This window comes from Bombina bombina, chromosome 4, assembly GCF_027579735.1.
Source record: "Bombina bombina isolate aBomBom1 chromosome 4, aBomBom1.pri, whole genome shotgun sequence".
In the NCBI taxonomy this organism is placed as follows: domain Eukaryota; kingdom Metazoa; phylum Chordata; class Amphibia; order Anura; family Bombinatoridae; genus Bombina; species Bombina bombina.
Window position 1 is genome coordinate 956,151,851 of NC_069502.1, and position 10,443 is coordinate 956,162,293.

Here is a 10,443-nt window from a genome sequence, read left to right on the forward strand (position 1 = left end):
TGTTTCAGACCTGGAGGTTTCAGGGGTAATCATGCCAGTTCCTTCTCAGAAACAAGGTCTGGGGTTTTATTCAAATCTATTCATTGTCCCAAAGAAAGAAAATTCATTCAGACCAGTTCAGGATCTGAAAATTTTGAATCGTTATGTAAGAGTACCAACTTTCAAGATGGTGACTATAAGGACTATTCTGCCTTTTGTTCAGCAAGGACACTATATGTCTACAATAGACTTGCAGGATGCTTACCTTCATATTCCGATTCACCCAGAACATTACCAGTTCCTGAGATTCTCTTTTCTAGACAAGCATTACCAGTTTGTTGCTCTTCCTTTTGGCCTAGCAACAGCTCCAATAATCTTTTCAAAGGTTCTAGGTGCCCTACTCTCTGTAATCAGAGATCAGGGTATTGCAGTGTTTCCTTATTTTGACAATATCTTGGTACTAGCTCAGTCTTTACGTTCTTCAGAATCTCACACAAATCAACTAGTGTTGTTTCTTCGAAAACATGGTTAGAGGATCAATTTACCAAAGAGTTTCTTGATTCCTCAGACAAATGTCACCTTTTTAGATTTCCAGATAGATTCAGTGTCCATGACTCTGTCTCTAACAGACAAGAGACATTTGAAATTGGTTGCAGCATGCCGGCACCTTCAGTTTCAGTCATTCCCTTCAGTGGCTATATGCATGGAAGTTTTAGGCCTCATGACTGCAGTATCGGACGCAATTCCTTTTGCTCATTTTCACATGACACCTCTCCAGCTTTGTATGCTGAATCAATGGTGCCGGGATTATACAAAGATATCACAATTAATATCCTTAAATCCCAATGTTCGACACTCTCTGACGTGGTGGATAAATCACCAACGTTTAGTCCAAGGGGCCTCTTTTGTTCGGCCAACCTGGACTGTGATCACAACAGATGCAAGTCTTTCAGGTTGGGGAGCTGTTTGGGGTTCTCTGACAGCACAAGGGGTTTGGAAATCTCAAGAGGCGAGATTACCAATCAATATTTTAGAACTCCGTCCAATTTTCAGAGCTCTTCAGTTTTGGCCTCTGTTAAAGAGAGAATCGTTCATTTGTTTTCAGACAGACAATATCACGACGGTGGCATATGTCAATCATCAGGGTGGGACTCACAGTCCACAAGCTATGAAAGAAGTATCTCGGATACTTGTTTGGGCGGAATCCAGCTCCTGTCTAATCTCTGCGGTTCATATCCCAGGTGTAGACAATTGGGAGGCGGATTATCTCAGCCGTCAGACTTTACATCCAGGGGAGTGGTCTCTCCATCCAGATGTGTTCTCTCAGATTGTCCAGATGTGGGGTCTTCCAGAAATAGATCTGATGGCCTCTCATCTAAACAAGAAACTTCCCAGATACCTGTCCAGGTCCAGGGATGTTCAGGCAGAAGCAGTGGATGCGGTAACCGTTCCATGGAATTATCATCCTGCTTATATCTTTCCGCCTCTAGTTCTTCTTCCAAGAGTGATTTCCAAAATCATGCAGGAACAATCGTTTGTGTTGCTGGTGGCTCCAGCATGGCCACACAGGTTTTGGTATGCGGATCTTGTTCGGATGTCCAGTTGCCAACCTTGGCCACTTCCGTTAAGGCCGGACTTACTGTCTCAAGGTCCGTTTTTCCATCAGGATCTCAAATCATTAAATTTGAAGGTATGGAAATTGAACGCTTAGTTCTAAGTCATAGAGGTTTCTCTGACTCAGTGATTAATACTATGTTACAAGCTCGTAAATCTGTTTCCAGGAAGATTTACTATCAAGTTTGGAAGACTTACATTTCATGGTGTTCTTCTCATAAATGTTCATGTCATTCTTTTAGAATTCCAAGACTTTTACAGTTTCTTCAGGATGGTTTGGATAAAGGTTTATCTGCAAGTTCCTTGAAAGGACAAATTTCTGCTCCCTCAGTTTTATTTCACAGAAAGATTGCTAAACTTCCTGATATTCACTGTTTTGTACAGGCTTTAGTTCGTATTAAGCCTGTCATTAAATCAATTTCTCCTCCTTGGAGTCTCAATTTGGTTTTGAAGGCATTACAGACTCCTCCATTCGAGCCTATGCATTCTTTGGACATTAAACTACTTTCTTGGAAAGTGTTTTTCCTTCTGGCTATCTCTTCTGCTAGAAGAGTTTCTGAGCTTTCTGCTCTTACTTGTGAATCTCCTTTTCTGATTTTTCATCAGGATAAGGCGGTTTTGCGGACTTCCTTTCAATTTTTACTTAAAGTTGTGAATTCTAACAACATTAGTAGAGAAATTGTTGTTCCTTCCTTGTGTCCTAATCCAAAGAATTCTTTGGAAAGATCCTTACATTCTTTGGATGTGATAAGAGCTTTAAAATATTATGTTGAAGCTACTAAAGATTTCAGAAAGACTTCTAGTCTATTCGTTTTATTTACTGGTCCTAGGAAAGATCATAAAGCTTCTGCTATTTCCTTGGCTTCTTGGTTAAAGCTTTTGATTCATCAAGCTTATTTGGAGTCGGGTAAGACCCCGCCTCAGAGAATTACAGCTCATTCTACTAGATCAGTCTCCACTTCATGGGCTTTTAAGAATGAAGCTTCTGTTGATCAGATTTGCAAAGCAGCAACTTGGTCTTCTTTGCATACATTTACTAAATTCTACCATTTTGATGTATTTGCTTCTTCTGTGGAAGCAGTTTTTGGTAGAAAAGTTCTTCAGGCAGCTGTTTCAGTTTGATTCTTCTGCTGATGTTTTAAGTTTTTCTTATCATTAAAGAATAAACTTATTATTTGGGTTGTGGATTATTTTTTCAGCGGAAAATAGCTGTATTTTATTTTTATCCCTCCCTCTCTAGTGATTCTTGCATGGAGTTCCCCATCTTGGGTATTTGATATCCCATACGTCACTAGCTCATGGACTCTTGCCAATTACATGAAAGAAACATAATTTATGTAAGAACTTACATGATAAATTCATTTCTTTCATATTGGCAAGAGTCCATGAGGCCCACCCTTTTTTTATGGTGGTTATGATTTTTTTGTATAAAGCACAACTATTCCAAATTCCTTTGTTGATGCTTTATACTCCTTCTTTATCACCCCACTACTTGGCTATTCGTTAAACTGAATTGTGGGTGTGGTGAGGGGTGTATTTATAGGCATTTTGAGGTTTGGGAAACTTTGCCCCTCCTGGTAGGATTGTATATCCCATACATCACTAGCTCATGGACCAATATGAAAGAAATGAATTTATCAGGTAAGTTCTTACATAAATTATGTTTTTCTGATTTGAAGAGGATTTTGGTAATGTTATTTTTTTTGTAATGTTATTTTTTTTTTAAACTTTTTAACAGGTTTTTTTTTCTTTTTCTTTTTTTTTAATATAGTAATGGTAGGTTAATTTATAGTTTAAGCTTAGGTTTTTTTATTTCACAGGTAAGTTTTTATTTATTTTAAGATAGTTATATTGTAATTTTAATTTAACATTAGGGGTGCTTTAGGGGTGTATAGATTAATGTTTTGCGATGTGGGTGGGCGGCCGTTTATGGGTTAATAGTTTTATTATAGTATTTGCGATGCGGTTTAGGGGTTTATAGGTAGTTTATGGGTGTTAGTGTACTTTGTAACATTTTAGTTATGAGTTTTGTGAAACATTTTTGTTTGCAAAATCCGTAACTACTGGTCTCAGATAGTGGAATGAATTGCGGCGGTACAGACTATAACGCTAGAGTTATAGCCGGACCGCACAACCTGTAATACAGATGCAATGAATATGCTGCACTCAAAATTAATTTTTTGAGTTTTGAATGGGTAGTTGTGTAAAGGCTAAAATGCTAATGGTATAGCTGTACCGCCGCGACTTGTAATACGGGAGACCTGCATATTCTGCGCGCAATGGCCAATTTTTCAGCGGTATAGCCGTACCGCACACCATACCGCACAACTTGTAATTTTGCCGTTAGTGAGATATTATAAGAGGATAAATACCCAGACCACCACTTATTACAAATATATAATTTATTTTATGTGTAAACACTATGGCCTAGATTACAAGTGAGGGGCAAAAATATTAGCACTGTTTTCTGTTAACATTGCTTAAGTTAAGTCATTAGTGCTTCTATTTTTGTGCTCATATTAAGTCAAGTCAAAAGTTTTATTTTAACACTCAAGAGATAGTCCAGCGCTTACATTAGGATGTTGGATACCGTGGATACTCTATATCCCTTACATAATAGACTTCTATGGGGTGTGCTGAAAATCTCCTGATGGTGTGCTAAATCTCTAGATATTTACTATGGTTTTATATTGAAATTTAAGTTAAAAATACTGGACACATACATCACTATATGGCCAAAAGTATGGACTTGTTGGACATCCCATTCCAAAAGCATGGGCATCAATATGATGCTTTCCCCGTTGTGACTATTATAGCTGCCACTCTTCTGAGAAGGCTTTCCACAAGATTTTGGAGTGTGTCTGTGGGAATTTGTGCTCATTTAGCCAAAAGACCAATTTTGAGGTCAGGCACTGATGTTGGACCGGAAGATCTGGCTGATAATCAGCATCCAATTCATTACAAAAGTGTTCACTGGGGTTTAGGTCAGGGCTTTGTGCAGGCCATTGAGTTCCTCCACGCCAAACTTTTTTTAATCATGTCTTTATGGACCTCGCTTTCTGCACAGGTGCACAGTCATGCTGGAATAGGAAAGGGCCTTCCTCAAACTGTTGGCAAAAAGTTGTAAGCACCCAATTGTATAAAGCGTTTTTGTATCCTGTAGCATTAAGATGGCCGAGCCCAGCCTTAGACCATTATCCCTCCTCCAATATTTTTTACAGTAGGCACTATGCATTCCAGTAGGTAGTGTTCTCCGGGAATCCGCCATACCCAGATTCTTCCATAAGACTGCCAGATAGTAAAGCGTGATGCACAGTTCTTGCGCTGATGTTGCTTCCAGAAGCAGTTTGGAACTCTTTAGTGAGTGATGCAACAGATGCTAGACAATTTGTACACGCTACACTCTTCAGCACTCACCAGCCCCACACTGTGAGGTTGCATGGTCTACTTCATGACTGAGCTGGTGTTGCTTCTAGATGTTTCCTCTACACAATGATAGCACTTAGAGTTGACCAATGACTGATCTAGTAGGACAGAATGCGGTAAAGGTGGCATCCTAGGACAGTGCCACGTTTAAAGTCACTGAGCTCTTCAGAACAACCCTTGCTCAGAATGTTCAGTGTTTGTCTATGGAGATTTTATGACTATGTCCTGGATTTTATGCACCTGTTAGCAACGGGTGTGGCTGATACACCTGAACTAATAATAAGTAGGGGTGTCAACAATTCTTTTGGCCATATAGGGTATATATACACACACACACACATATATCTTTATATAAATATATATATATATATATATATATATACACAGTACACAGTATATATATATATATATATATATATATAATGATACACACACACAGACAAACACTTTGAGCCCTTCCCAACCATTCACTTTGTCATATACCATATACTTTCAAATCGGTGTTAAAACTTTTTTTTAATTAATAAACCTGAATTACTTTATTTCCAAATTATTTCCAAACTATAAAGCATTAATGGTTCACTTCAGGTCTCCGATAATTTTCAGCACTATAGTCAATCAGTGAAGACTCCTAAATAACTTCACGGTAGTGAGCACAATGTTATCTATATGACACACATGAACTAACACTGTCTAACTGTGAAAAACTTTCAAAATGCTCTGAGCTAAGAGGCGGTTTTCAACGGTTTAGAAATCAGTTTGAGCCTAGCTAGGTTTAGCTTTCAAAAATACCACCAAGGGAACAAAGCAAATTTGATGATAAAAGTAAATTGGAAAGTTGTTTAAAATTGCATGCCCTATCTGAATCATGAAAGTTTAGTTTTGACTTTACTGTCCCTTTAATATGCGCTGTCCATCAAAAGTATAGGGCGTGCTTAAAAATGTTGACCTTGCTAAGACCTTATACAAGATTGTGCGCTATTACTAGTGCGGGAACTAGAGCAACATAACAAACCCTGCACTATTAATTGCACTCCACTTGTGATCCAGACCAGTATGGGGATAAAAAAAAAATATTTTCAATTACTCACTGCAAAAAATGTTTGTGTCCATGCATCCTGTTTAAAGCTCCGTAAGAACTTGCAGAACAATAATAGGAGAAATAAAATCATAGTATTATTATTAGGAAATTTTAATCAAGTGTACAGTTAGAGTTTTTGTAGTTACAAATCAAAATTGTATATTTTTCAAAATATAACATTAGTTGGTGTTATTTTGCAATTATTCCTTCTAGGCAGGGTTAACTTTTGCAGTGAGATTTGCATACAGTCCCTCTAGAGTATGACAATATATATCCACTGTAAAAAACAACTTCACGTATTGGATCTGCATATATACATCTCATTATAGTTTCCTTTTAGAGTTAGCATCAGCATAGCTCAAACGTCACAAAGTCCCTACGGTTGCCAGATGTTCTCACTAAAAATACTGGACAAATGAAGGGTTACCAGGACAGGGAAGTAAGTGAGGTATCCACACCTCCCAACATTTGTGTCCAGGAGCCATGAGATTGAGGGGGACAGTCATTGCTTTGTGGTCTGGGCTTGCAAGGATGGGTGGAGCCACAGATGGATAGTGGGTGGGATTTTAAGATAAAAAATCATGCATATCAGGAAGATATGGCTGTCTCAGGGGAGAGAGCTCAGAATTTCTAACTGTGCCTATCAAATCCGAATAGATGGGAGGTCTAAGTCTCAAAATGACCCCTTACGTAGGCTTCACTTTAGGCCCATTAACAGACCTGTCTTAAGCCCTACCATGTATATTCTTCCTGAATAACAATTTTACATATTGGCTGCTAGTAATACACACAAAGCACTGATTTTATCTTCCCTTTGACTGACAGTAACACACATAAAGCAATTATTTTACCCCCTGTGGCTGTTGGTTAAAAACAGAATAGTTATATTACCTCCTTGGCTGAGAGTAACATGTACTCCCAATTACTCCTGCGCATGTACCTTTGAAACCTCAGTCCTTTACATCTATAGAAACTGTCAGAAAGTATGACATTGACCATTAGTAGTACCACTTTTTTCTAGTGCCATTCTATATTTGTCAAGTATGAAGACATAGGAAGCCTACAGAAATGTAGCCACACCCTAGAGCACCTAAAATAACTGTCAATTTATTTTACAAAGATATGACGAGTCCACTGATTTCATCCTTACTTGTGGGATATTAACCTCCTGCTAACAGGAAGTGGCAAAGAGCACCACAGCAGAGCTGTATATATAGCCCATCCCCTTCCCCTCCACCCTCAGTCATTCTCTTTGCCTGTGTTATACTAGGAAGACATGGTAAAGTGAGGTGTTAGTTTTAGTTTCTTCAATCAAGAAGTTTTTTATTTTAAATGGTACCGGTGAGTACTGTTTTCCTCAGGGGGATATGGAAGAAGATTTCTGCCCTGAGGTTTGATGATCTTAGCATTTGTAACTAAGATCCACGCTGGTTCCCACAAGACTTCTGAAGGTAACCATGAGACATCTTCAGTGTGGAGACCGATTTCATGCTACAAGCAGCATTAAGGTATGTGCAGCCTTTTTTTCTGAGGAGACTTGGTGTATCAGAACTGGCTGGCATTATTTCCCTGTATGGGGTAAGCAGTAAAACCTATTTTAATAAGAGGGGTGTTACTGGAGTCCCTATTTTATATTGATCATTAGTTGATATTTGGGCATTATGTGACATGGGAGACAATATAAAAAACAATGTTTTATGTTTTTTATTTTTGGCACTTAAAACTTATTGGTTTTATGCTTGAGGGTTATATTGTGTGTGTATTTTTACTTTAGTGCAAAACTGCATTTCCATTTGGTGTTGTTTGGGTCTACTCTGACTTTTGACCTTAAGGGGCGGAGCCTATTTTGGCGCAATTTCTTCAGGCTTAGCAGCAGCAAACAGTGACTCTGTGGCTCCTGGACTGTAGCTGGTGTGAAGGGTTGGAAACTTGATTCAAAGTACCCTGGGGGCAGGTAGGCGCCACAGCAGAGCTGTGGCGAGGTGCAGAGTGTATTTTTATATATCTTTTGTCTACATGTTGATATAAGTACTTCTAAAGCCTTATTTCTGCCCTTGCTTCTGGGTGCAGTAATTTTTGGATTAACCAGCGATATTAAATTAAATTTGGGAATAATTTAACGTTTTTTGTGCATTTTGGAAAAATTGTTCACTTTTTCTTTTCTTAAAGTCACAGTACACATTTTTTCTAATGTTTATTTTATGCTATAAATAAGTGTTTAAACAACTTTTTTGGTATTACTAGTCTGTTCAACTTGTCTGACATTGAGGTTTCTCATTGTTCTATGTGTTTAGAAACTATTGTGCAACCCCCTCTAACATTGTGTAACTTTTGTACTGAAAGGGCTTTACAATGTAAAAAGCATATTTTAAATAAAGTAAGTGTGCCTAGGTATGATTCTCAGTTTAAAGAGAATCAGGATATGCCATCCAATTCTCCCCAAGTGTCACAATCTTTTATGCCCACACAAGCGACGCCTAGTACTTCTAGTGCGTCTAATTCCTTTACTCTGCAGGAGATGGCTGCTTTATTTGCTATTTCCGATGTTCCCTCACAGTGCTCTGAGTTGGGGGATCAGGGAATTTACTGTCTGAGGGTGAAATTTCTGATTCAGGGAATGTTTTGCCTCAGACAGATTTGGATGCTATGTCATTTAAATTTAAGCTTGAACACCTCCGCCTGTTGCTTAGGGAGGTTATAGCAACTCTGGATGATTGTGATCCTATTGTGATTCCTCCAGAGAAATTGTGTAAAATAGATAAATATTTAAAAGTTCCTACTTACACTGATGTTTTTCCGGTTCCTAAGAGAATTTCGGAAATTATTAGTAAGGAATGGGATAGGCCAGGTATACCGTTTTCTCCCTCTCCTAATTTTAAGAAAATATTTCAAATGGCAAACGGTCCCTAAGGTAGAGGGAGCTATATCTTCCCTAGCTTAGTGTTCTACTATACCCATTGAGGATAGTTGTGCTTTCAAGGATCCTATGGATAAGAAATTAGAGGGTCTACTAAAGAAATTATTTGTTAATCATGGATTTATTTTACAACCTACGGCTTGCATTGTTCCAGTAACTACTGCAGCAGCTTTTTGGTTTGAGGCTCTAGAAGAGTCTCTTAAGGTTGAGACTCCATTAGATGACATTCTAGATATAATTAAGGCTCTTAAGCTAGCTAATTCTTTTATTACTGATGCTGCTTTTCAAATTGCTAAATTAGTGGCAAAAAATGCAGGATTTGCTATTTTAGCACGTAGAGCATTGTGGCTCAAATCTTGGTCTGCTGATGTGTCATCAAAACATAAGCTTTTAGCTATTCCCTTTAAAGGTAAGACCCTTTTTGGGCCAGAATTGAAGGAGATCATTTCTGATATTACAGGAGGTAAGGGCCATGCCCTACCTCAGGATAGGTTGGTTAAAATGAGGGGTAAACAGAATAATTTTCATTTTGTTCGGAACTTTAAAGGAGGACCCCCCGCTTCTTCTCCTTCCACAAAGCAGCATGAAGGGGATGTTCAGGATTCCTGGGCACTAGAAATAGTGACCCACGGTTATCAATTGGAATTCAAGGATTTTCTCCCAAGAGGGAGATTTCATCTTTCAAAATTATCTGCAAACCAGATAAAGAGAGAGGCGTTCTTACGCTGTGTAAAAGACCTTTTTACTATGGGAGTAATCTGTCCTGTTCCAAAATTGTAAAAGGGACCGGGGTTTTTACTCAAACCTATTTGTGGTCCCCAAAAAAGAGGGAACGTTCAGACCCATTTTGGACCTCAAGTGTCTAAACAAATTTCTAAGAGTTCCATCATTCAAGATGGAGACAATTCAAATGATTTTGCCTATGATCCAGGAGGGTCAATATATGACTACCGTGGATTTGAAGGATGCTTACCTTCATATTCCAATCCACAAAGATCATCATCAGTTTCTAAGGTTTGCCTTCTTGGATAAACATTATCAGTTCATGGCTCTTCCTTTCGGGTTGGCCACAGCACCCAGAATCTTCACAAAGGATCTAGGGTCTCTTTTGGCGGTTCTCAGACCGAAAGTAATTTATCAGGTAAGCATAAATTTAGTTTTTTTTAAGTGTCCAGGATTTTTGTAGACATTTTACCAAACATACATTGAACTGCTGAGAACAACTAAGTAGGATGATTATTACTCACCATGTTATTGTTTCCATCTTAATGGGAGGAGAGTCTACTGCTTCATTCATTACTTGTGGGAATTCAGAACCTGGCCACCAGGAGCAGGCAAAGACACCCCAGCCAAAGGCTTAAATACCTCCCCCACTTCCTCATAACCCCAGTCATTCTTTGCCTTTCGTCACAGGAGGTTGGCAGAG